Below are 27,895 nucleotides of genomic sequence, written 5' to 3' on the forward strand. Positions count from 1 at the left end.
ATTAATAATAATCACGGCAGTGACAGCAGTGGCTTCCTGAGCTCCAGTCATTGTCTTTCTCTACGTGGCCACCGAATCTGACCCCAACTCTCCCTTAGGGTTGTATAATGTCCACAGGCAGGTGTCATGGGCCGCCCACTTTGCAGATGGAGACCTGAGGCTGAGAAGGCAGATGGCTCATCCTTGGTCACACAGCCAATCAGACCCTGAGCAGCCAGGCCTGCCCCAGGGCGGGTCTGCAGCTAAGAGCACCAGCTCTGGACCCAGGCAGGCTGCGTTCACCCTGGCTCTGCACCGGCCAGACCTGCTGACCTGCTGACCTGGGGCAAGTCGCTTTCCTGTGTCTTAGTTTCCTCCTTTGTAAAACAAGGATGACATTAGTCTCTGCTTCATTTGGTTGTGGTAAGGACAAAATGAGTTATTATACACGAATTGCTTCCAACAGTGGCTAGAACACACTAAGGACCATTCTACCTCTGAGCCCTCTGAGCTTTCCAACCACAGCCCTCAAGGCTCTTTAACTGTGTTCCTGCACGTCCCGGCTCTCAGAGTCACCCACCAAGCGGCTGCCACCCTGCGCGGTGCTTCACCTGCACATTCTTACTTCACCCAGCCTCACCACGCCGTCACCCTTTTACAGACAGGGAGACCCAGGTCCAGAGAGGAGTACCGACCTGGCCAGGCCTTCCCACCCCATCAATCGCAGAGGGAGGACGGCCACGCCCAAGGTAAAGCTGGTAATTCCCTCTCTCCCAACGGCAGGAAACCCAGATTGTTATGATTATTGGTATTGTTGTCCAAAACAATACTTAGACAATAACAGTAAAACAGCCACGAAGGGTGCTTATTTCCATTGCTTCCACAATCATCCCGCTGCCATGGGGGGGGGGGGGGCTGGGGCTTTCAGAAGAGGCTCCCCGAGGCAGCAGGATGAACAAACAAGCAGTGAAAACCTCGCAGCTGGGCCCCAGGTGCTGGGAGAGAGAGTGGGGCAGGAAGCGGGCAGGCCATTTCTTTCTTTCCTCTTCTTTCTTATTTGTTTGAGAAGCAACTTTACTTTCTAAATCGGTCATTGTCACCCGTTGGCCCCCGCCCCACCTGGGCCAGGGCCTCTGGTGACAGGGGCTCAAGAGGAAGCTCTAGGGAGCAGGAGGGACCAGGGTACTAGGTGTGGCAGGGCCCCAGGCTCAGCTGGACTTGGGAGGGCCTCTTCCCTCGCAGGGGCCCCATGGGCTACCTTCAGGTGACCAGGGCCCGGCAGACACAATCCTCTAGGTTCAGCTGCAGTGGGGTGGGGGGTGTAGTGGGGAGCTAGTGGGGGGCAGGGTTTAGGGGCACGGCTCTGCAGTCAGCCCTATTTGCCTTCTAAGCTCTGTGACCTCGCCCCTCTGAGCCTCTGTTTTCTCACCTGTAAAATGGGAGGGGTGGTTGTAAAGGGTACACATAACTAAATAAAATGACGAATGTAAGGAATGTAGCACATTCACAACACCTAGCGTACATACTAGCTGGAGATTGACTTAAGAAGCCGACATTTATTGGGCATTTCCTCTGCGCCAGGCACTTTTAAAGCATTCTGCATGGATTAGTTTATTTAATCAGACAGCACTACTCTCTCCGCCTCCACGATGAGAGGGCGGAGGCCAGTGCGTCGCTCACACGCGAGTGGGTGCAGGTTTTGTGCGACATCAGGAGAGCTTACACGATATCGGGAGACCCCTTTAACAAAAATAATATAAAATTATGAGTACAAAATGTGTTATAAAGTCATTCAATGAAGTCACCCAAGGCTTAACCTTCATTCTCTCTCAAGCTCAAGATCACCTTCCCAGCAAGTAGCAGAGCGCAGGTGGCCGACTAGAGCCCACAGAGCCATAAAAGCAGAACTGACGGCAGTCACTGCGAAACGCGTGCGGGGGGCCAGCGATCACGAGGCCCCGCCCCCCACTCTCTAATGTTCCCTCCGTTCCAACAACAACCCGGGAACTCTTTATCACCATGCACTTTTCACGGACCAGGACTGAGGCTCTGCAGGACCACTGACGTGCCTGAGGACACAGAGATAAGAAGTGGCAGAGCAGGATTCAAACCCAGGCAGCCAGGCTTCAGGGGCTACATGTTTAACTACTACACTAACTGCTGCCTCCCTCGTCTCCAGGGGTGGGCGCCTCCTGCCAGTCCTCTCATCGCTTGCCCGACAGCAGCTTGGGGTGGGGGCAAGACAACCCGGCTTTGGAGTCAGAGGTGCCTGGATGCTGACCCTCACCCTTTGGCGTCCTAGCTGTGAGTTCCTGAGGCAGACTTTTCACATCCCTGAACCTCAGTTTTCTGATCTGTAAAGCAGGACTGGATAATTTACAGGGCGGCCCTCGAGTCTGGATGCATTGGTTATTACTTTAAGTGCTCTGTAACGAGTGTGCCATCAGTACACCATGTCTTATGTCTGGACACGTGCCTCTGCCAGCACACCTTATGGCTGCCCTGGAGAAGACTCCACGGGGTGGTTTGGAGGGCCAGGGGAGAAGAAAGATGAAGGGCCTGGTCCATACTAACTGTTCTGGGCCGGTAAGGTCACGGTCATGAGAGGTCATTTGCACGGAGAGGCTTTTGGAATGGAGAAAGCACAGAACCAGGTGTCCAGAGACCTACATTCCAATGCAGGTCTACCACCAGCTTGCTCTGTCACCTTGAACAAGTCACCTCACCTTTTCTGTGCTCAGTCCTCTGTTGGAAGTCGCATGTACCATCTCCACAATGCATAAATGTAATTGCCTCTAAGGTCCTTAAGATACTGGATTTTGTATGGGAGCACAGGAGTGTCTTCTGGGACCCTCTGAGGGCTGCTCCCGTTGAGGCTTCCCCTTCTTTTGAGGTGTTCTTCGTGGCTGCCAGCCCTGAGACAGAGAGGAGGGTTTGCAGTGAACTCTCGCATCTCGTCTGCTCCAGTGGAGCCAGCCGGCCTCGATCTAATCTCTGCGTCCTCCTGTGCACAAAGGGGATGGACATAATAGACTTCCTTAACCCCATGCAGCAGATAAGGAGACTGAAGCTCCAGGAGGCACAGCGCTTGCTGGAGGCCATGGCGCCCATCCTGTCCTTGTCCCAGTGTCCCTGTCTCACCCTCCCACAGGTGTGGTCTTTCTCAGTGTGGGGATTCTGGATCCTTCTCCCCATCCCAGAGGTGTGGGTCACATTATCCTTCTCTCTCTGCCTGGCATCCTGTTTCTCTTCTTTTCTCCACCCAATAAACTCACCCGGTGTGGTCAGTCCCCGGGCCAGCCCCGGTGTCCCCACTTACAAGTGTGGTGACTCTGAGCAAGCTACCTCCCCTCTCCGCACCCCCATTCCTTCATCCGTGTAATGAGGACAGCATGCCCTCCTTTACACGTGGAAACGCTCAGTCCACCCAGCACCTGACCATGGTCAGCACGACTAAATCGCCTGCGTTGTAACTCTCCGCCATCATGTCTGTGCCCTGCGTTACTGAAAATGCTTGCAGTCTGGTCTTCTGGACATCTGCTGTGCCTGGGGTAGGGACTGGTGTATAGCAGGTGCGCAAAGATTACTGGATGGATGCATGAATGAATGATGCCTCAGGAGTGCTGAATTTATTAGTTATACCTTCTGCCCTATCAGGCAGCAGGATGCTAGTACTATTACTTCTGCTACTATTTCCTCCACCAGCACTATAAGTAGTTTCCATTTATTGAGCATTTACTACATGCCAGGCATTGGGGTAAGCATTTCTCAGTTACATCTTAGACTTCTCTGTCATCATATGGGGTGGGTGTTCTGTTAATATCCTCATTTCTTAGAGAGAGAAACAGGCTCTTGTTACAATGATCAGGTTGGGCCTGGGTATATGATAAAGGCTGGGCCATTCAGGGCCCTCCTTGGGACTGTGACGGAGGCAGTGGGGACCGTTGGCTTTCTCCTTCTGAAGCATTAGCTGATAGAAGGTAAATATGTATCTTTCCCGGGACTGGAGAGAGCCTGTCTGCTATAGGAGAGAAGGAGGCCCGTTTTTTAAAGAAAGGCAGAAGCAAACAGTACTGACTGATGGGGCTGCTAGGGAGATAATTCAAAGATATTATTGGGAACCCTGGATCCAGCAATGCCTGAAATTGAATCATCTTTGAAACTCCAAGATAAAGGAGCCCCTCAATTCTTAATTTGTCTTTTTCCTTTTCAATTTTTGTTCTTCATCTAGTTTGAGTTGAGTCTCTGTCACAACCCAAGGTTCCCAATGAATACAATATTTCTCTTCTCTCTCTCTAGCTTCTCCTTGGATGATGTTGGGTCTTATCTGCTCCCACACCTCGGGCCTAGTGCAGACAGCTTTTGAAGAAATGAATGCCTGACAGGTACCTCAGAGGTGACCTCACCCTGCTCCCTTCCTGGGTTCCCCATTCCAAATGGTGCTCCAGAGACAGAAAAATCAGTCGCCTGTATCTGGTCTCCCTCCAGTTGTTGTACTGTGAGTACTGCTGTTCCACATCAGAAAGCTTTCTCCCGCCCCCCTGCCATTGCCTTGGGTCAGGACACTTCGACCCCCAGCAACAGCTGCTGTCTGCGCTGCCTTTCCTCTCCCTCCCCACAGTGCTCTTTCTGGAGCCCACAGCTGACCACATGGCTCCCCTGCTTCGAACGCGGCACAACGTCCCCTCGGCCTTGGGCTGAAGTCTGAGCTCCCTAGCGTGGCACAGGCAGCCCTGCCCAATCTGCCTTCGTCTTGCACCCCGTGGTTCAGCCACATCACACCCTTCCCCTGAACACACGGCACACGTTCTCGCCCCCCAGTCTGCCTGCTGCAGTTTGTCTCTGTCCCGACGCACCTCCCCTTCCCCTCCTGTGAACTACAGCCATTCCTCGAAAGTCCTCCCCAGGCTGACGCCTCCGGGAAGTCCTCCCTGTAACCCCTGCCCTATCCCCAGGAGTCCACTTCCTCCGTCCCCCATGCTGCCAGGACACCTTTGCCTCTTGGGCTCACTGGGCCACAAAGCCCTGAAGGTGGGATCTCCCTCCCCACCCGTGGCCCCCAAGGTGTGCTATAACGGGCTGACGTGGTGGACCCCACCTGAGGTCCTTTTCACTGGGACCCCGCGAAACTCAGTGGCTAACTCCAGTTCTTGACTAATCCTTGACCTGGACAAGGAGGCCCCTGGGAGAAATTGTAATTACCATTCTTTGCATGTGGTCAGCACTTTAAGATTGCAAAATGTTTCCGGGTTTGTTTTCTCATGTGGTCTTTGCAATCTCGGTGGAGAACGTGTTACCAACCCCGATTTACAGATGGACAAACGTGGTTCGGAGAGTTTCCCACCTCTCTGAACAAATCTCCACCCTCAGGCAGGCCCCTGGCTCTCTCCCGCGCTCCGAGCTGCGCTTTCCCCAGCCCACCCCATTCCCCAGCAGCAGTGGGGGCCCCAGGGAAACTGGAGGACCTGAGTGACAAGGGAGAAGGTGGGCTTCCGCACGGCCTGGCAGTATGGGTGATGGTAACCACAGGGACAGCCACCGCCCCTACTGTGTACAGTGTTCTAGGTACCTCACCAGCATTATCTGCTCATGAGAAACAGTTCATCCTGCCCACTTTACAAATGAGGAAACGGAGACACAAGACACAAAGCAGTTAAGAGACTGGCCTCAGCGCGGGCACCCTGCTTTAGAGCCGCAGTGTTCACATCGCTTCCCCCGCCCTCCCATTTTACTGAGGCGGCAACTGAGGCTTGGAAGTCAGTGGCGGAGCGGGAAGATGGCACCAGGTCATCTGATCTGGGGGAGCGAGCACGGAGCCAGGGGGCGCAGCTTGAGCGGGGGGAGGGGGGCCTGGTGCGTCTGCCTTGTCTCTCCCCGCACCACCCCCTAACTCAGGCAGGCGGAGCCCAGCTTCCCGGCAGTGAGTGCGCCAGGTGTGCAGGGCCACCGGTGGCCCTAGCGCAGCGAGCGTGCCCGCGCGGGCGTGGGCGAGGGACCCAGACGGGCGGAGCCCCACGCCCATCCTCCCTCCCACCCGCCCTTTCTCCCGTGGCTGGTGGCAGGTGAGTGGGTGTCGAGGAACCGCCATGCAGCGGAGAAAACAGGACGCCGCAGAAATCAGATTACTCACCTGCAGCTGCAAGTACCCGGGGCTAATAAAAGCTGAGCTTCCTGTTGTTTCTTTATTACCACCCTCTGCCTCCCCCAGCCCCAGGCGCTCCCAGCTGCAGCCCGAGCCCTAACTGACTGCCAGAAACCAGTAGCTTGGGGGTCCAGGACCACTTCCCCACCTGAAATTCCAAGAGTGCAGCACAGGATTGGGTTGGGTTAATGCTGCCTCAGGGTGGCCCTCCATCACCTGTATGGGAATCGCCTTAGGGTGATGGCTGACGAAACAGGTCCCGGGGCACTGCTCTGCACCTGCTGAATCAGAATCTGCAGTTGGGGGCCTAAGAGCTGCCCATTCATACCAATCTCTGGTGTTTTGTAGGCAGGCTAAAGTTGAGAACTATCAAGTTCAGGTACTGGAGGTTCAGATGATGCGAATTTGTTTTTCCTGACTGCCACCCACAGTTAGAGATGAACCCTATCCCCAAAATTGGCCACGTAAACCTCCGACCTCAGGGTCTCAGTTTGCTCACCTGTTTAGTGGGGATGAATATATTTCTTGGGACTGAAACGAGGCTTAAATGAGTTACTATGTTTTGCACAGTTCCTGCTGGTTGCTCGTGGTGTTTACGGACTGACCAGGAATAGACATTGAACAAACGTGCGAAGTAAGACCCGAGAAGTGGGCAGGAGGGACGGGGGCCGTGGGAGACAGTGAAGAGGCCATGAACTACTCTGGGAACGCTGAGAAAGCCCCTCACCACGCAGCAGTCCCCACCACGCCGGGGAAACCTTCCCGCCCAGAGCACTGACAACCCCTGACCCAGGTCTGGTGGCTTCTTTCAGCCTCTCTGTGACATCTGACTCTGGGGTGGGCCACACCCTCCCGCTCCAGCTCTGCCCCCTCAGCTTCAGGGAGACCTCACACTTCTATTTTCCACCCCCCTCCACAGCAGCTCCCTTGTAATCACCCCAGCTCCTCCGCCTCCTGCCCCTGGGGTCAGAGGCACTGGGCCGGCTGCACCCCCTCCACACCCTTCCTGGACGACCTCACCCACTCCCAGGTACCTTCTCCAGGCTGAGCTTTGCCCCGAGCTCCCAATATGTAAAAGCAGTGCCGCCTAGACGCCTCGCTTTGCACTTATTAACTCCCAAGCACCCCACCTCAGCTTGACCAACTCTGAGCCCATCATCTCAATCTCCCCTCCAACCTATTTCTCCTTCCCAGTTCCCCGTCTCAGGGCATCACACCTGGGTATTGCCCCAAGTGATTTCAGCTCCTCTGCTCCCACATACAGTGTCCCAGTAGAATCAATTTTATCTCTCCAAGCGCTCTAGAATCATTCATTCCTTCCAGCCCTCCAGTGCCTGTGGACTCTAAACCCCTAGTTCAGGACTCCATGATCTCTCCCCTAGATTATTTTAACAGCCTCTTAAACAGCTTTCCTGGTTCTAGTCCTCTTTTTTTTTTTTTTAATTGCTTTTTAGAGAGAGAGGGAGGGAAAAGAAAGGGAGTGAGAGAAATATTGATGTGAGAGAGAAGCATTGATTGGTTGCCTCCTGTAGGCACCTGGACTGGGGATCGTACGAGTCCGGGCCAGGGATCGAACCTGCAACCTAGGCGTGTGCTTTGACTGGGAATGGAACCCGCAGTCTTCCGGGTATAGGACGACGTTCCAACCAACTGAGCCATGCTGGCTGGAGCCTGGCTCCCGTGTAATCCCTCAGTTTAGCCAGGGGGCATCTTCTGAGTCACAAATCCTGTCCCTGTCAAACCTTCAGACCTTCACTGACCCCTGGGAGCCCTCAGGATTCAACCCTTCTTCTCCCACTCCGTGCTCACCGGGGCAGAGTGGCCCCCTCCTCTCCACCCACCCTTGTCAGCGCTTTGCACAAACAGGCAAGTTCGCTGAGCTCGTACTAAACGCTCAGTACCAGGGCAAGCTAGTTACCTTTATTGCTTTACCTCGGCCTCAGCTTTCCTGTTCCCGATGTACAAATCTGAGGAAGAGGGGGGCTGGGTAACTTGCCCAAGGTCACACAGCTAGTACGTAGCAGAATGGGATTGGCACCCAGGTCTCTCTGGCTCCAAAGCTGGTGCCCTTCACTGATCTGATCTTAAGCCACTTCCTCCCAATTGGATCATCATATTCCCATTTGTTGTAGCTTCCCTGGTGTCTAAGAGGGTGCCTCGCATATGGTGGATGCTTGTTGAATGACCAATCAACTCTATCCACGCTTGCATTTGACTCCTACAACAACTCTGGAAACTGCAGAAGAGTAAATTTCACATTATGCGATATTTGATGAGCACAAAAAATGTGCGATGAATGTCTGGTTTATGGACACAAACATCTGTGAACCCACTGCTTTGGCTCAAGAACCTGAACTTCACCAGCACTGTTGAAGCCACCTGTGTTCCTCTCTAATTCTGTTCCTGGCCTCCCTCCAAAGGTCAACACAATACAGCCCTGAATTTTGTGACCCCACTCATTCCTTTGGAAAAGAAAGATAGTGTCTCCATATGGAGAGGGATCCTACGCAACACACTGTTCTGTTTGTGTTTTGGCCTTTGTATCAATAGTATAATGTATATACATTCCTCCGTGGCTTGATTTTTTTCATGTGTTGCTATGTCTCTACACCCCATTCATGGTTTTACATTATTTAGCTGTCATTCATTTTTTCAGCTGCGTAATACTCCATTGTATAAATAAACCCATTACCTTCACCATTCTCCAGTCAATGGGCATGTAGGTTGTTTCTAGTGTTTTGCCATGATCATTTTTTAAAAATATTTTACTTATTTATTTTTAGAGAGAGGGGAAGAGAGGAAGAGAGAGAAAGAGAGAAACAGCGATGTGAGAGAGAAACATCAATCAGCTGCCTCTCGCACACACCCCAACCGGGGACCGAGCCTGCAACCCAATCTGCAACCCAGGCGCGTGCCCTGACGAGGAATCGAACCAGCGACCTTTTGCTTTGTGGTATGACGTCCACCCAACCGAGCCACACAGAACAGGACAGGTCTATGATCATTCTTATAACGCGTCTCCTGGTGCACACATGTCAAGAGTTTCTCTAAGCTACACACCTAAGATCGCAGCTGTACGTCACCAGGTACGCACAGGTTTAGCTGTGTAAGAGCTGCCAGATTGTTTCCCAGAGTGCTTGTGCCGCAGAACACGCTCCCCTCCCCTGCCGCAGCGGAGGAGCGTTCCGGTTGCTCCACAGCCGCACCAGCACTTAGTGTGATCATTGTCCCTGATAAGTCAGTCTTCATTTGCCTTTCCATAATGAGATGAAGCATCTTTTCATTTGTTTATTTTGCACTCTGGTTTCTTTTCAGCGAACTTCCTGTTCAGGCCTTTCGCCCACTTTTTAAAAAGTAGGTTTTTAGTTATTTCCTATTGCTTTGAAGTACTCTCAGGGAAGTTTTTTGTTTCTTAGTAGAGTGAGAATCTGAGACCCAGGTCCACAGGAGACAGAGCTGGGTCCCAAACCCACGTCTCTCTGACCTAGGGCCCTTTGCACCAAGCTCTTCGCCTCTCATTCATTCATTCATTCATTCATTCCTCAAATGTCTACCGACAGCCTCAGTAAGTACTGGAGAGGGAGCGAAGAGTTGGGGTTAAGAGTGGAGACTCTGGAGCTCTCTGCCTGGATTTTAATCTCTGCTCTGCCACTCACTGGCTGTGACCGTGGGTGAATTTCTAACAAACCGTACATTAGTTTCCTTACCTATGAAACAAAGAGGTAACAGTACCTCTCCTACAGGGTTAATGTGTAGGGACTGCATGAGTTAATTCCTGTAGAAGCATTCAGGGCTATACCCAGCACAGCACGGTCCGTGCTGAATAAACAGTACACGACAGGCACCAAGCCAGCAGGGTACTTGTTCCAGGGACAGGGGGGTGAAGAGACAGACAAGGACACTGCCCTCATGGAGCTCACTGTCCAGTGGAAGGAAGTGGAGACAAAAAAATTAAGTCAATAAATTAATTAAATAATGTGGCTTGTGATAAGGGCAAGGAAGAAAACCAAAAAGCGACAAGAGAGACTGACCAGGCACTGACTCAGCTGTGTGGTCATGCAGGGAAAGCCTTCTGAAGCAGGTGACCTTTAGGCGGAGGTGTGGAGGATGAGCAAGAGCCGCTCGGGCAAAGAGCAGCCCGTCGGAGTAAAGGGCACATGCAAAGGCTCTGAGGCAGGAAGAGCACCGCGTGTCCAAGGGAATGCGAGGAGAGCAGCCTGGCTGGGGCAGAGGGAGCCAGGAGGTCAGGGCAGGAGAGGAGGGTGGGGAAGCCACCAGGGTGGAGAGGCTGAACTTCACTGTGAGGGCAGTGAGAGGTTTTGGACCATGGATCGTTGAGATCTTGTTTATGTTTTTAAAAGGTCACTTTAATGGTCATGTGAAGGTCAACTATCTATGAATTCATCTAAGTACTTCTTGTAGCTACTAGTATTTTTAGTCAGTACCCCTTCTGTGCAAAGCAAAACTTCCCTTTATTGATCTTGAATGTACTGCTTTGGGGTTTCAAGGGGAGCCCCCTTTTGCCTCGTATGTGAGGGTTGTCGGCTCCATGTGAGATCTCTGGTCAATATCTTTACAGAGGGGGTGAGAGGAAGGTCCCCAGGTGGCACTTACCTGCTCTGCGACGTTTGCCCAGCTGTAAACAGAAGTCTCGAGAGCAGCCTCATCAGAGGGGCTGTGAGGATGAGATGGGAGCGGGCTGATGGCAGGGAGTAACCAAAACAGGCCAGTTGCCAGGAAGATGATGATGGAGGGGTGGTGACGAGGCTTCTGCTGAGTGATCTTGGGTGTTGCTGAACCTCTCCAGCCTGAGCTGAGAAATGAAATAAAGAGGTGGTAAAATACACCTGTAAGTAAGGCAGTTGGGCCAGATGATCTGCGGGGACCTGCCCAGCTCTGATGTCGCAGGCTTCTGAGTTGGACCCTCATTCTCTTTTCAGCCTATCCAGGTTACTTGCTTGCCTGAAGTCTGGGTGTTCCCCACCGACACGTGGTGAGACGGAGTAGCACGGTGGAGCGGAAACTGGCCTGGAGTCGGGAGGCCTGGGTTCCAGCTGTGCCACTTACAGTGGGGTCCTCATCACAGTGCATTTAACTAACACTCAGTTTACGCACATGTAGAAGGAGAGAAAGGAGAGCAATGTGCATGAATCACTGCTACGGAGTTACACCCTGTGAGCTCCCACACCTTGATGGGGACGTGACATACTGTGACCGGCCACAGTCCCCCAATTGGTCCCAGCTTCCCCGCGCCCAGCAGAGTGTGGGCTCTTTCCATGCCGAGTGTGACCCAGGCATTCAAAGGCTTTTTCTACTCTGTGGCCCTAAGTGCAAGCCCGCCATTTCATGTGGTGATCCGTGGAAGCCATAGCTTTCCGTAATACCACCAGAGAAAGAACCTGCTGTTTTTACTGGGGAAACCTAAGCAATGGGAGGGAACTAACCCAGACTCCCAGCTTGCCCCCCGCTCACCTGCCAGCATCAGCTGTGCCAGTTTCTCTGCCTCCCCCGCCACTGGTTACACAGGTGCTCACTTCTAAGACCGCTCCCTCTGCTTGGCACTATCTAGGCCCCTCTTGCGTCCTCCAGGTCATCACCCAGCAATTCCTCCGGCCTCTCCTGCAGCTGGTTCACTCCCTTCGGCACCCAGCCATGGGGCAGTTCATTCCGCCTTAAACATGCACGTGCACGCACACCGCCAAGGACAATTTTCTTTGCTTCCCTTCACAGGAAAACTTCCCCAAGAGCTTTCCGGATCGACAGTTTTCATTGCCCTTTTCCCCTTCTCCCTTCAACTCCCTCTAATTGGGAATTTCATCCCCATCACTCCGCTGAAACTTCTCTTGTCAGGGTCATCAATGACCTTGTGCTGCCCAATGTAACGGTCACTTCCCAGCCCTCCCATCAGCATCTGACCAGGTGGCTGAGCCCTCCTCCAGGTATACATCTGACCTGTGTCTTTCTGGGCCCCACTCTCTCCGTTCCCCTCCCATGTCACAGGGCCCTCTCCCTCATCTGCCTGAGGTCCCCTTGCTGGCGTCCCTGCGAGTTGGCCCCTGGGCCCCTCCACTTCCCTAGCTCACTTCCCTAGCTAGCTTCCATCCCCCCGCAGGCTTTACAGACACCTTGTGTACTGGTGACTCTACATTTGCTTCTCCCACTCACCTCCAGACTCATACATCTCCACTCAGATAGCCAACAAGAAAATTGAACTTAATACGGCCACAACCGAACTCTTAATATTTACCCTCACACAACCCTCCCTCGGTTTTCCCACCTCAGCAAAGGGCAACTCCATCCTTCCTGTTGCTCAGGCCACAGCTTGGGTCATCCTTGACTCCTCTCTCTTACCCCTACATCTGACCCAGCACAAATACCGCCAGCCCTGCCTTCTGCAGTCGTCCAGAATCTGACCCTCACCACCTCCATGGCTATTACCTGTGCTGGTGGGGCCCTCTTTTCTGGCCTGGATTTTGTGTAACAGCCTCCCAACAAAGCACCTGCTTCTGCCCCTGCCCCCACGCTCTATTCTCCGTATCATAGTCAGCAACACCTTTTACACTTGATCTTAGCCGAAAGGCTGAGAAGCGATCAGCAACACCTTTTAATAACGAGTCAAATGACTTTATTTCTCTTTTCAAACCCTTCAGTGGCTCCCTCAAAGAAAATCTTAACACCTTTCCATTCCCAGAAGGTCTGACATCAGCAGGGCACACCCCTCCTTACCTTATTGCCTCTTGCTTTCCCTCTCCACACCTCAGCTACATTGGCATCCCGGGTGTTCTTTGAGCAGCCAAGCACAGTTGCACCTCAGGGCCTTTGCACTTGCTGTTACCGCTGCCTAGTGTGGACGACTCCGACCCGTTCACCCATCTATCCACAGGGCTCACTTCTGCTCATCATTAAAGAGGCTTTCCCTGGCTACCCCACATAAAACAGCAGCCCACCCTCCCTCCCTCGGGTCCGCCACTTTCTAGCCCCTCTCCTGCTCTACTTTTCTTCATGGCACTCCTCACAATCAAATGGGCACACAAAATGTGTCTGTGTTGATTCGTTTGTCGTAGGCCTGTCTCCCCCTCAGAATGTCAGCTCCCAAAGGCAGAGGGTTTGTATTATCCAGAACAGTGCCTGGCTCATGGTAGATGCTAAATCAATGTACGTTAAATGAACAAAAATGTTTGAATGATGGGGAAACTGTTTGTTAGTATCCACTGTGGCATGTTCCTACAGGGTTTCAAACCTTTGCCCGTTCAACAAACATTGTATGGGGTATTTCGTTTATGTGCCAACTTTAAAGCCTGCCCCCCAGTGAGATGGGTTTCCACTGTGCTCTCGGCGGCATGCCCCTCTCTGGGCTCAGTCCGTGAGGTGGGGCATCCATGCATTCAACATACGTTTAAAGAGCGTCTCTCATGTGCCAACTATTGTGCCAGGGTCTGAAATTCCAACAGGAGCAATCAAAATGAGATCACCTCTGGAGAGGAAGGCAGAGATGAGACTATTTACCGTAAATACGCAATTGCCCTAACGTGTAAAAACACTGGCGAGGATGCGGGTAACTGGAGAGTCTCACGAGTTTTCAGTGGACGTGTAAATTGGCGGGACCAGCGGGGAAGGCGGGTCCTTCTGCTCCTGCATCGCCCTCCAGTCCAGGACTCACCCTCAGGTCGTCACCCAAAGGCAGAAAGACACAGGCATGTTCACGGAACTGTTGTGTTTTTGTTACAGTGAGGAGTTGGAAACAGCGATGTCCAGCCACAGGGGGCTGGTGATGAAAACGGCCATAGCTCCACACAGCGGTTACTAAGGGGCCACTGGCCATGAACATTGACCATGACACTGCGAAAACTATTCAGTAAGACTTGAGAGGACACCTGCAATAGACAATTAAAAGTAAAAATTTAAAGAAGTGCCGAGCAACATGTAAAGCGTGATGCCATTCTTGTTTTTGCATGTGCATGTGTCCCAGACCCAGGGAGATGTTCGGAGGGAGGGGCCACCGCGTTTCAAATGTGGTGGCTTCAGCTGCTGGCGCGAGGGGGTGGGAGTGTGGGTGTCTACTGTCACTCTTTTAATCTCTCTCTGTGTTTGGAAAAAATCTTACGATTAACAAGTTGAAAGAAAATGTGGTTATTTTGGAGTAGAGTGATTTGGGGACTCCTTTTATTTCTTTTTACTTTATATATTTCATTTAATTTTCTCTAGTGAGTATCTGCTGCTTTTATACAAATAATGAAGTGATTGTGAAATACGATGCAGCTCTTGTCACACAAAATGCTTAAATAAAATTTTAGAAAGCATAGTTGCCCTGACAGTTTATTTTTGAAAAACGGAGACAACACAGGTATCTGTGAATGGAGAATTGGATACGTTAATTGCGGTAGTCACACAAATGCTGTGCGACTGCTTAAAAAAAAGGTGTCATAGAAAAGATATGTATAGAACTTTGATAAGCGAAAAAAATAGGCCGTAAAACAGTTTGTGCGGTATTAAGCCAATTTGAAAAAGTGAAATAAAAACAATATATAATGCCCGCCCGCAGAAAAAACTGGAAACATCCACGCTGAAATGTGAGCAGTAGTTTTCTTTGGGAAATGGGACTGCAGGTGGTTTTCCCCTTCCTTTCGCTTGTTTGTGTGTTGCGAATCGGTGTGTCCCACAGGACATGGAAATGTCCCAGAGCCGCGCTGTTGAGTAAGGTGGCCGCTAGCCATGTGTGGCTACTGAGCACTTCACATGTGGCTAGTGAGACTGAGGAATTAACTTTTTCTATTTCACTTACTTTTAATTAATTTAAATTAAAATAGCTACATGCAGGAGGCTGCTACTGCATTGGGCAGCGCGGTTCTAAGCTGTTTACGAAGAATACACACTGGCCTTTCTTTCTTGTTTTCTTGTCTGTTCATTTTTCTGCCCTGCGGCTTGCAGAGCTCCTTGGAGATCTCAGGAGGAGCCAGAGAGGGTGAAGGGTTTGCAAACTGTAAAGTGCTGGAGGGCATTTGAGCAGGTCTTGCTCCTCCGTGTGTGCCATCAGCTGGGCTTGAGTAAAGTCTTACAACAACAACAAAATCTATAAAGTGCTGTCTGTCCTCAGGAGGTGCTGTTGTACGCGACTCTTCTTCCTCTCACCCCAGCCCCTCTTCTCCGCCCATCCTGGGCTCCGAGATAGAGGCCCGACCAGAGAAAGCGTCTCTGTGTGGTTTCGGGAAGGAGGGGGTGGCCTGGGGTCTGGCCCCTGCAGCTAAGAAGGCATTCATAGGCTCGTGCATTCATCCCACAGCCTTTGGGAGCCCCTCCCCCCTGACCAGGCACTGCGCTAGCCCCTGGGTACAGTGGGGCGCGAACGTGTGATATCTGCCCTCATGGAGCTCGGAGTCCAGGCTTGGGAGGTTTGGAGTGGAGTGTCAGAGGGCCTGGACACCGAAGGCTTGGGTTCGAGCCCAGCTCAGCCCCTCTGGGAATGCCACTTAATCTTCCTAAACCTCCGTCTTCTCATCTGTAAAAGCAAGAAAATAGTGACACTGCCCTGCTGACCCCACAGGGTTGGTCAGGGCCGGAAAGTGAGCCGCCAGGTCTGTGGAGATGTTCAAGGTCAAAGAACATGTTCCCATGCCCACCACCCATATTGTTATTAATGTTTTATCATAACGTATCATAGTTTCTGTAAGCAAAGTTAAAACATCGACCTTAGAAGGACCAGGAAAAGATGTTCCCTTTCATCCATGTGACATTTGTGGATCCCCCAGTGTGTTCCAGGCCAAGGTGGGGTAGGGGTCTGTCTGGGAATACAGACATGGGTTATGGCCCTTCCCTTGGAGACTTGACAAGGGAGCAGAAGGGACACGTAAGGAAACAGCCAAACCCCAATCAGCCACCCCACTGGCACTTGGCAAGCCGCTGGGGACCCAATGGAACGAGACAGTCTCTGCTCTCGGGAAGCTTTCCGAGTCAGTGGGTGAAGCAGACAGTCATCAAATAGCCACTCGAATATATAATTACAAACTGATAAGGGCGAAGAGGAGGAAGCACAGAGTGCTAAGAAAACATACCAGGAGGGATCTTGATTTAGTGGCGATGAGAGGGTCAGAGATATCTCTGAGGAGATCAGGGTCTGAAGGAGTTTAATAAGCAGTGAAGGGGTGGGGAAAGAGGGTCCAGGTGGAAGAAAACAGTATGTGCCAAGGCCCTGAGGTGGGAGGGGAAGGGTGCTCCTGGGCCAGTGTGGCTGGGACCCAGTGGGTGGAAGGGACAGGTACATTGTGTGGCTGGGGAGGAGTCACAGCCCACAGCGTGTGGTGACCATGCTTGGAGCCAATGAAGGGTTGCAGGGGAGGGGCGCTGAGAGCAGTTGTCCATTCTGGGAAGAACACTGAAGGGGCAGAGTGGAAGCAGGGCGGACACTGTAGTGGCTGGTATAAGGGAGGTGGCAGTGGGAACACAGAGAAGGGGAGAGATTTGGGAGATAAATGACTCAGTGTTGGATTTGCCCTGGGAAAGCTGGCAAGAGGGGCCCTTGTGTGATCAGCTCTGTGAGCGGGGAAGGTCTGATTAAAGCTGACTTCAAGGGGGCTGGGGCAGGCTTTCCAGATGGAGACATGTACCTTGGGCTGTGGGGTGGGTTGCAGCACCCCTGGTGGACAGAAAGGAGAAAAACATCTTCCGTAGTCAAACCCTGAGGAACAAAACTTGCGTGGGCTTGGGGAGCCCGCAGTGATTTGAAACTAACGTTTGTTGAGTACTGGCCATGTGCCAATCCCATTCCAAGTGTTGTACTTCATCATCTCATGTGATCCCTACCACCACCCTACGGGGTCGGTGCTCTTATCATTCCCATATGACAGACGAGGACACTGAGGCTCATAGGGATGCTGCCGCGGGAGATGTGAACTACAGCCAGGTTGACTCCAGACCCGCTTTTCAGTCTCAGTGTCAGACTGCTCTTGTGGTTTGGGGTGACCAGGGCCTGGAAGAGTTGGGGAGGGGAGAAGGATGAGGCCAAGGCTGGACAGAGGGGCTGAGATCAAAGCCTGCAGGGCTGCTGTGTCCAGATGGGGGAGCTGGACTTCATTGTAGCAGAGTGGGCAGCATGTTCTTAGGGTGAGGATGACAAGATCAGATGTGCTTTTCTGGTAAGTCACTCTGGGGCCAGATAGGGGGAGAGCAACCGGGGTCGGGGGGGCGGGGAGACTGAGGCAGGGCATGGGGGAGGGCAAGAGGCCACCGCCATTGCAGAGGGCAGGAGTGTGAGGCTGGAGCAGCAGGGCTCCAGGCAGGGTCGGACTCCAGACAGACGGTTGACAGAGTCAACAGGGTGGTTGGCAGGTGGGATGAGAGGGGTGAGCAAGCACACCTGGGTATCAGGATGATGCTGCCTATTTCATTCATGCATAGAACAAATTTTTATTGAGCATCTACTAAGTGCCAGGTCCTCGGCGAAGCGCTGAGAACACAGGGAAGAAAGATGAAATTGCTAGTCTGAAGAAGCCCAGAAGGGAGGTGGCAAATGCTGGAAGACAAGAAAGGAGGGGAAGGCAATATGATCCATTTGGCTGAGGATGTACTGAGTTAGAGGGGCCAGGAGACAGCCAAGTGACAATGCCATAGGGCATTGGATAAAGGGTTTGGACTCTGGAGAGAGATCAGGTTTTAAAATAAAGTCTTGAGCAAAACTTGGTAGACATACTGAAAATCATTGAATACTCACAATGAGTACCTTTTTATGATATATAAATTTTATCTCAATAAGGCTTAAAATGCACTTAGGAAAAAACTCAACAGGTCCCAAATTTTCTAGGAAGTCATGAAACAGGGAGGGGAAGAATATTCCAGACAGAGGGCAGGAGGGAAAGCCTGGAGACGGGGTGGACGTGGGTAACACACGTGGCTCGATTTTGGGCAGCTTGGGAGGGATGGGAAGGAGACGTTGCCCATTGTACTAGTCACGTTCTGAGCATGGAGCCCCTGCAGGTGTTGCGGGAGCCTTTGCAGCCAGATCAAACCAATCCCGCCTAACACCAGGAGAGATGCCATCCTCATTTTACAGATGGGGGTTAAGCAAGTCACCCAAAGTCACATTGCCTTTTTAAGGGGTAGATACAGTCCATTGGGTCCGCTGGCTCCCAAGTTTGGGCTCTCAGTGAACACACCAGACTGAGTTTTGCCACGTACAACAAATATTCCCATCTAAGTATAGGCAGGCAGCGATGGGTTGGGACCTGGGAGCCAACTGTGGAGAGACCTGGGGTTGAGATACTGGCGCTACAACAGCGCCATCTGCTGGTCACGACGTGGAGCCCGGCTGGTGGTGGAAAGGTGCGCATTCCCCTGCGTGGCACACACAGTTCACTTTTTCTGTCCCTTTCCTCCACGTTGTTTCCTCCCACCAGCCCTGAGAGGCCAGTAGGCAGGGATTATTGTCTGGCGTCAATTTGCCAATGAGGAAAAACCAAGGCTCAGTAGAGGAGGACCCAGGATTCCAATTCATGTCCATGAAATACTTGCCAAATCCTGCCTGTCCCCAGTGTGGGCTCAGCCCCCAGAGCGTCCCCTAAGGGATTCTTAGGGGCATCTAGCCCTCCCTTTCTGACTCACAGATGGGGGCACAGCTTCTGGCAGTGGCCTAGCCTACCCAGGAGAGTCTGTGCGGGGGTTCTGACCGGCAGCGTTTACTTCGGGATCTGCACCGGGTTATGCTGGGTTCTCAGGCTAGGCTGAAGCCCCTCCCCACTCAGGAATCTCAGCCAGGCAGCATTTCGGTTTGGGGAATGGCTGCCCTTTCTCCTTCTCCAAGCCCTCAGGTATTCTAGGTCTCAGGTTAAGGAAGAAGGGAGGGTTTGAGAAAAAGAAAGGAGGCCCAGATAGAAGGGGGGATAAGTTAGGTGGGAGCCAGAGAGGCAGGGCCAGAGCAAGGCCAAGGTAAATGTGAGTGATAATGACAGCTGAGCTCCCACTAACAAGGGGCAGGAACTGAGGTAGGCGCTGTGGCGGGGCATCACCTTTAACCCTCTCGGTGACCCCAGAGGCAGGAAGGATTATTACCCCCATTTACAGTTGAGGAGCAGTATCAGAGTTTGAGTAATGTGCCCAAGGTCAAGTGACTATGAAGTTGGAATCTGAACCCAGAAAGTGTGAGTCCCAGGAGGAAGGGATTGATGAAAAGTAGAAAGAAAGGGGCCACAGGATATTGGAGCAGGCATTGGCTGGGAGAGGGAGCAAAGGGTCCCGGTGCCTGGGATCACGTGTCTGTCCTTGTGTGTATAAACTGCGTATGTGAGGCAGGGTGGCTGTCTGAGAGTCTTGGGAACTATGGAAATGTTTCTCCTCGGGTAGAGAAACAGCAGCTGCCCCAAGCCCTGTGAGTACCCCAGCACCCTGGCAACCTCAGCCCACCCCACAGAGCCTCCCTCTGTTGTAAGTAATTCTAGAAAGGATACCCCTGCAATTATATTTCCTTTGGATAAATACCCAGAATGAAGTTCCTGAGCCAAACGGATGCACATGTTAAGGCTTTAAATTCCAAAATGCCTTGCAAAGAAAGTTTATGTTTATTGAAACTTCCATCAACAGAATACGAGAGTGCTCATTTCCCCACATTTTTCTCAACAACAGTTTTTGTAGTTTTTCTATTGTTTGAAAATCTGGAAGGTAAAAAATTATATGCTGTTTTAATCTGTATGTCTTTGATTTTGAGAAATGTTGACTATTATTTTTTGGCTTATTGGCCTCTTTGTGTATCAGCAGGGCCTCTTATTGACTTGGAAGAAATCTTTGTATATGAAGCTGAGGTGCAAAGTGAACTCTTGAGTCCAGACCTGATTTGCCTCCTCCTCTGCCTACCCCTTCTAGCCTCCTCCGTGGAGTTAGGAGAGGAACAATTTTCACTCAGCCCAGAAAGGCTTTTAATAGGAGAAATCTTGAGAAGATGGAAAACGAGATAGTGAGAGATTCCGGGTTTTTTAATTTTTTATTTGGAGGGCTTTCCCCTCCAATCCACCCTTCCTTGCTGCAACTGTGGAAAGGCTGCAGTGTTCTTCTGCAGCCAGAATAACGGAGTCACACCTCAGGTCAGGGTGTGATCTTTCTGGCTCGCTGGGTTCCCACCCGGGAATCTCCTCTCTTGAGCTGTACTGACACAGGTAAGACCCAGCTTACCGTCACCTCACAGGCCCTGATCCCCAGCCTCTGCTGCTCACCAGCTGTGTGCCTTAGCACGAGTCCCTCAGCTTCTCTGCCTCCATTCCCTCTTCGTTACCCCCCGCAGAGGGTGGTTGTGCAGACTGGATGAGGTGATGTGTATGATGCCCTGGACGCAGTTCCTGATACCAGGCAGGCACTCCAGAAACATCTGCCAACTTAACAACTTAATAACTGATGCCTGTTTTTCTTTCAGTTTGTTCTTGTTTCATTGTGGGTATGGGTGTGTCCTTTTAGTTTTCTGGGGTTGTTTGTTTGTTTGTTTTGTTTTGTTCTTTAGGGAAAGAGAGTGAGAGAAACATTGATTTCACTTATTCATGCATTCATTGGTGTCTTCTTGCGTGTGCCCTAACCGGGGACTGAGCCTGTAACTGTGGTGTATGGGGTGACACTGTAACCAACCTACCTGGCCAGGGCCTGGGGTTTTTTTGTTTTTGTTTTTGTTTTTAAGATTTTATTTATTTATTGTTAGAGAGAAGGGAAGGAAGGGAGAAAGAGAGGGAGAGAAACATCAATGTGTGGTTGCCTCTTGCGTGCCCCACACTGGGGTCCTGGGCTGCAACCCAGGCGGCATGTGCCCTGACTGGGAATCGAACCGGCGACCCTTTGGTTTGCAGGCTGGCACTCAATCCACTGAGCCACACCAGCTGGGGCTGTTTTTGTTTTTTAACTGAAAACTTATTTGACTTTCAGAAAAATAATAAACCGAACCTCTGCACTTCAACCTATGTGGGTTAGGAACTTCTGGTCACAAGGAACACAAATTAATTGGAGCTCAATAGAAAAGAAGGAAGTAGGGAGAATTCATTACAAAGACTCAGGTTCTAAGAGCCCGAAACTGGATTCTTCTCTCTGCTTCTCCCTGTAGGTCTGCTTGTTCCCCCCACTCTGTTTCTCTCTCTTCCTCACCCTAGACTGGCTTTCTCCACCAGGGCAGCCGCCAACTATTCCTGCTCCCAGTCACAGTCTCAGCTGTGCCCAGAGACACGCTAACATGGACCCTACACCCCCCAACCAGGTTCCTGTTGGAGAGACTGTGACTGGCCCAGACTCTGCCAAGTCCAGTCAGATGTCCCTTAAATATACAATAAGCCACTGCTGGAGGACAGATGAGCTGACCAAGGCTCCTCCTGTAGGCAGGGAAAGACTGAGGCTTGAGTTCTCTGAGAAACTGGGGTGGAGGCGACTAGAAATGGAACTCAGAGCTCACAGAATTGACCCCAGAAGGTCAGAGTATGATCTTACCTTATCTCATCTCTGCCCACATTTTATAAAGAAATAAAGTCCAGAGGTATGTGGTTTGTCCAAGGCTGCCCAGCCAGTCAGTGTCAAAACCGGAACCAGAACTCAGGTCTCCAGGCGCCGTGCTCGGTCTCAGGATTTCCGAAGGCTAGCCTTGACTTCTCCAAGAGCGATGCTGTCTGCTGGAGCTTTCTGTTGATTAAAAGTAGGTTTTAAAAATAGCCAATTCATTTAAAATAACTAAAAGAACTCCTTGCCTATAACATATGTATCACATTTTTGGTGTTTGAAAAACATTTTCTCAAACAAAAAAGTCTTAGAAGGGTGACATTGTTTTACATTTTGTCAACATCTCTAATTTCTGGCCCAGCAGACAGCTGGACTCCCCTGTCTGGTTCCGCACTCAGCCCGCTGCAATCTCACGTCACGTAGCCTCGAGAGAACACCGTTGTACTACTGGTGAGACGACGAGGGGGGAAAAAGTGAATGTCTTAGTAGTATTATGACCTTGCCGACTCTGAAGGGTCTCAGGGACCACCGGGGGTCCCCAGAACATTATTTAACAACAGCTTGTCTAACGTATATTCTAAACGAGGATGGACTTCATGCAAGTTTCTGTAGTAGCAAAAGTCAGAACACCTGGGTTCTAGCACTATCTGTTAACGACCTAACTAGTTTTCCTGAGGAAACCACCTGGCCTCTGGTCTGTCCTGTTCTACCCTCCACCCTCAGGGCCTAACACAGCACTCTAACTGGAGCTGAAATGAACAAATGCCTTGGATCTGAAATAGTTCAACTCACCCAGGGCCACAGGGGTAGATATCAGTCATATCTACCGCTGAACGTGGGTTAGTGGTTAAGAGCTTGAATTTTGGACTCCCATGCCTTAGGTTCAAATCCTGGCTCTGCTGCTTATTAGCTGTGTGATCTTGACCTAGTCAGTTAATTTCTCTGTTACTTTACCCTTAAAATGGAGATAATAAAACTTCACTGAGTTGTTATGAGAATTAAATGAGAAAATCCCTGTGACGTGCTTATGACAGCACCAGGCACATGGTCAGCATTGCTTACGTGTTTGCTATTACTCTCTTGAAGGCTTGCTGATCATGTGCCAGATTAACACTTTATCATACGGCCTGAGTCACTGACTCTAAAACTTCTCTGATAGAAAAACTTATTATCAGAGCAATAATATATTCTATTATTTTAAAAACACTTATGATGCCCTGGCTGGAGTGGCTCAGTGGATTGAGTGCTGGCCTGTGAACCAGAGGGTTGATAGTTCAGTTCCCAGTCAGGGCACATGCCTGGGTTGTGGGCCAGGTCCCCAGTAGGGGGCATGTGAGAGGCAACCACACATTGATGTTTCTCTCCATCTCTTTCTCCCTCCCTTCCCCTCTCTAAAACATAAAATAAATAAAATCTTTTTTCAAGAAACCTCAAAGACATCTCCACACATTGCCCTGTTACCATCCCTCTAACTCTCAACTTATTTGGGAGTGTTCTTCTTGGTTGATGGGCAGCTTTGGAAGCAGGGGTGACCCTGGGGTTTTCCCTCCCACTCCTGGTCCAGGTGGGCAAAGGCTGCTTCAAGTACACCTGGGTGCTGGACAAGCTGAGGGTGGAGCAGGAGCGTGGCATCACCATCAACATCTCCCCGTGGAAATTGCAGACCAAGAAATGCGACATCACTACCATCAACGCCCCTGGTGACTTCCTTAAGAACATGATCACAAGTATCTCGCAGGTACCGCCAGGGTGGCCTCGACCCTGCTATGGGGATGGGCAGTGGATGTCCCAGTCTGGATCTGAGCTGGGCCTTCTCCTCTCTGTCCCTCGGACCAGGTGGACCGTGCTGTACTGACTGTGGCAAGTGGTGTAGATGAATTTGGGGCTGGCACCTCCATGAACGGCGGACCTGTGAGCATGTACTGCAGGCCTGCACCCTGGGCTTGAAGCAGCTCGTCACGGCGGTCAACAAGATGGACATCACAGAGCCGCCCTGAGGGGTGTGTGCTTTGAGGAGATAAGCAAGGAGGAGAAGACCTGTACCCAGAAGATCCGCTACAACTCTGAGGCTGTCACCTTTGTGCTCATCTCGGGCTGGCATGGGGATAACATGCTAGAACCCAGCGCCAAGGTGAGGCCTAACAGGGCCAGGGCCAGTTACATGGGACGTACCCATTCAAATCTTTGAGCTTCTCTTAGCACTTAGTCCCCAGGGTTTACAGCGTGCTTACGGGCCAGTCACTGAATGACGCCCCTCCCCATGGGAAACATGATTTGATCCCCATTCCACAGACGCACAAAGAGAGGTGACTGAAAACGACACAACTAGTGAGCAGAGAGGCGCACTGTCCAATGTGACAGCCAGTATGTGGCTATTTAAATTATTAAAATTAAATCAAATGATTTTAATTTCTTAGTTGTATTAGCTACATTTCAAATGCACAGCAACCATACGTGGCTTCCATATTGGACAGTGAGGTGACAGAATATTTCCATCATTGCAGAAAGTTCTCTCGGGCAGTGCTGGCACAGTCTAGAATTCTAGCCAATGCTCAAGACCTACCTCGTAAGACAGGGGAGGCAGCGTGGGGGCAAAAGGAACGTGTCTAAGACATACTCACTGTGCTCACAGACCCCACGATACAGAAGGGTTTAACACTTCTACATGACTGTCTCCCTAGCAGGGAAGGGTAGCTCTGGCCTCACACCCGGCTCCAAGGCCCGGTTCCATCCCTTGCCCGCAGGAGAGGGGCAGCTGAGGTATTAGCACTCGGACCTTAGGGTTCACTTCGTGGGGTTGTGAGAATAACATGAGAGACTCCATCCACACGGGCATCTGTTCATCCGCCAGTCGGTGCTCAAATGCCAACTGCTTGCACTTACTATATTTGCCTAAAGCCTACCTCTTCTTTATTTTAAAAAAATGTTTTACTTTTATTTATTTTTAGAGGGAGGGGAAGGAAAGGAGAAAGGGAGAGAAACATTGATTGGTTTTGTTGCCTACTTGTGTGCCCCCAACTGGGGACCTGGCCAGCAACCTAAGCATGTACCTTGACCAGGAATTGAACCAGTGACTGTTTGGTTTGCAGAATGATGCCCAACCCACTGAGCCACACCAGTCAGGGCAAGCCTATGTTTTCTATAACTGACTTGAGGATGTTTAGCCTTTCCCCCAACAGGTACTTAGCTATCTTTTTCTGATCATAAAAGTAATTAACATTTTCAAATGAGCATTTCATGTAGCTATCAAGCATAAACGGCAACCTATGGCTTACAGATGACCTGTTTCTCACGCAGCTCTTTCTAGGTCGTCACCCCAGGACTCACAACTACGCATAACACTTCTTAGTTTTTAACTCTTCCTTGCCATTTAAACATGTTGAATAGTTAATGGGTGTTTTGTATTGCATCCCTCAGAGGTACATTAGTTTGTTTAGCCATATTTGTTATTAAATAAAAGCAATGATTAACAATTTGCGAAATTATTTGCCAGACCCCAGACTAAGCACTTTACATATACACAACCCCATGAAGAAGGCCTTTTATTCCATGTAAAATAAGAGAACTGGGCCACAGTACATAGATAAATAATAGCCCAAGGTCACCTGCTTCTAAGAATGTTGTTTCTAATTTTATTAAAAACTGCCATGAGCCTCTTGGTGAATATATCTTTGCATGTGTCCCCAAGTTAATTAAAAGAAGTTCCTAACAAAACAAAGGATAGGAAGTATTTTGGACTCTGCCGACACACACTGCCCAACTGTCCTTGAGAAAGAGTAGACCTGCCATTGGCAGTGTTCATCGGGATGGACTGTGCACGTTTGCATGCTGGGCACTGTCCTTGGTGCTGAGGGTGCTGCAGTGACTGATGCAGTTCTGCTCGGGGAGGGGGCATAAGACATAATGTAGCAGGAAACGACAGGTGCTAAGAAAAAGCTAAGGAAGGGCGAAGGGGCATGATATGAGTGAGTTACTTTATATCGGTGGTCGGGGGGGGGCGGCTCTCTAACATCTAACGATGTTAGAGAGGAAACATGAAACTTTGATGCCCATTTCCCCACACCCTAAGTATGATCACATATTTCAGCTAATGAGGTAAAGGGACCTTATTCTTATGTCCTTCTGAGAATTCAATAAGTAGTTACTATGTTCTAGATGCGAAAAAGAAAACAAAGCATTCAGTCTGTGGACTAGATTGATTGAGGGTTTAGACTCAGCTCTCAAGAAATACCTGTGACACTGGAGACCTCAGTTTCCTTCTCTTTAAGATGATGCTGACCCCAGAGGCTTGTGCAGGCCTCTGAGTTAGCCAGTGAGTCGCCAAGTTTATCAAACTAATGGCAGAACTCATCCTCGCTGATGAGGCTGGTGTTTGAGAGGGGAATTTCCCTTATTATCAACTTCCGGCTTGGGTCTTGAATAACCTAATTCTTTTTCTTTCTTTTTTTTAAAAAAAGATTTTATTTATTTATTTTTAGAGAGAGGGGAAGGGAGGAAGAAAGAGAGGGAGAGAAACATGATGTGTGAGAGAAACATCAACCACTTGCCTCTCACATGCCCCTAACTGGGGACCTGACTCACAACCCAGGCATGTGCCCTGACTGGGAATCAAACTTGTGACCTTTCAGTTTGCAGGACAAAGCCCAACCCACTGAGTCACACCAGTTAGGGCTGGGCAATCCACTTCTGACCCTCAATTATCTCTTCTGTAAAAAGAGGATATATTATTTTTTCTTACAAGTTTGAATTACTTATATAAAAATGCTTATTAAATTTTTTTCAAAGCCTCCTATCATTCTCCCAGTCTACACTTTGGAGGGTGTGCTCTGTTTTATCTTCCTATGGGACATGTTCCCCTCAAATTGTTTTCTTAACTTCACTCTGACAATTTCGGAGTTACAGAGAAGCTGCACAAAGTCCCATGTATACTTCACTTAGACTCCCTAACTCTTACATTGACCACATGTGCTTTATCCTTAGCCCTCTAACTATAACATTTTTTTCTGAACCATTTGAGAGTAAGCCGCGAGATGATGCCCATTTACCCCAAAACTGAATGTGTGTTTCTTAAAACCCAAGGACATTCTCTTATGGAGCCAAGGTTAAGTAATCAGAATGATAGCATTAAGTTAGCGTGGGTACATTTCTGAAGTCTACAGAAGCTACTCAGATTTTGTCAATTATCCCATTATCCCACTAACATGCTTTACAGCAAAAGAAAATCCAGGATCTTGTGTTGCATTCAGTTGTCTCTTATTCCAAGTTTTGAAGCAGCCCCTCCCTTGGCTCTGCCCCCTCCTAAAGATCTGGCGGAGGGCCCAGCTCCGGGAGAGCCAGTGGATGCTTGAAGGAAGAGGCTCAAAGAAGAGGCCTTTCCTCTTTGCCCTCCTCCATCTGACCAGCTTCCCAGAGTGCCCTTTTGTTTGGAAGGATGAAGAATAGCCTAGGAGCCTCTTTATCCCCTCTAGCAATGGGAGAAGGGGATTGCGGCAGCAGAAGAAAGAGGCTTGGCTCCTTTCCCACCGAAGTCCTGTGTGTTCTTCCCCATTGGTTCCTGTTAAAGGAACTGGCTGGCTCAAGGTCAGCTTGGGCCTGAAATGTGGATCCTGGCGCCCCCTTGGGTCCTGTTGCTAAGGCTTTAGCGTAAATCAGGGAGCCCTCTTACTGTCTGGATGGGAGTCCTCGTCTGTCAGAGACGAATCTGCAAGTGGTCTCAGTGCCTGTAGGGTGACCCTCTCTTCTAACACTTTTGGGGGGTTGCTTGGATACAGTGGGTTTATATTAACAACAAGAGTTAATACTTACTGTGGACTCACTCTGTACTCTACCTACACAATTGCCTCATTTAACTTTCACAATCTCATGCACCCATTTTAAAGGTAAGGAAAACTGAGGTCGAAAGGTGTAGTTAGTACCCTTCCCCCGGTTATATAGCCATTAGCTAACCCAGTCAGGACCGCAGCTGTCTGTCTTCACAGCTCAGGCTCAAGCCATTCTGTTCCAATTGGATAAACACCATTTGCTTAAACGTAGGGAATAAATTATTTGTTTATAATTTATGTAATTGATTTAATACAGTTCTGGCAGTGCCATCACGCAAGACTCACCAGGTCCTGAGACGGCGGCGAGAGGGGGAGGATGGTTTGGAAGCTCAAGGAAGCCCAGTCTGGGGGCTTTAAAAACTGCTTCTTCCGGGAAACCCGAGTCCGGTTCGTCGGCCAGCGCTGCCTGCAGTTGCCAGCAGTGTCCACCACCGGGGAACCGACGCTACGCCGCGCCAGACGCGCCTCTACCTTCTCCCTCGCCTCTCTGGTGAGCGTGGGAAAAGAG

General features: G+C 50.5%; 1 long non-coding RNA gene across 4 annotated transcripts; it reads right to left on the reverse strand.

The window, feature by feature from the left end:
* Positions 1 to 1,535: 1,535 nt before the first annotated feature.
* Positions 1,536 to 27,894, reverse strand: LOC123479127 (uncharacterized). 4 transcript variants are annotated; one of them, XR_008426329.1, is made up of 5 exons: positions 27,673 to 27,894; positions 21,560 to 21,748; positions 13,628 to 13,995; positions 10,736 to 10,934; positions 1,536 to 2,894 (listed from the first exon to the last, which is right to left on the reverse strand). It is a non-coding gene; the product is annotated as an uncharacterized lncRNA (long non-coding RNA). The 4 variants fall into 4 exon arrangements; XR_006654646.3 differs by having other exon boundaries at positions 1,536 to 2,983; positions 27,673 to 27,893; XR_006654648.3 differs by having other exon boundaries at positions 1,536 to 2,983; positions 13,782 to 13,995; positions 27,673 to 27,891.
* Between the last annotated feature and the right edge of the window lies 1 nt (position 27,895).

Source organism: Desmodus rotundus, chromosome 3 (assembly GCF_022682495.2).
Source record: "Desmodus rotundus isolate HL8 chromosome 3, HLdesRot8A.1, whole genome shotgun sequence".
NCBI classification, from domain to species: Eukaryota; Metazoa; Chordata; class Mammalia; order Chiroptera; family Phyllostomidae; genus Desmodus; species Desmodus rotundus.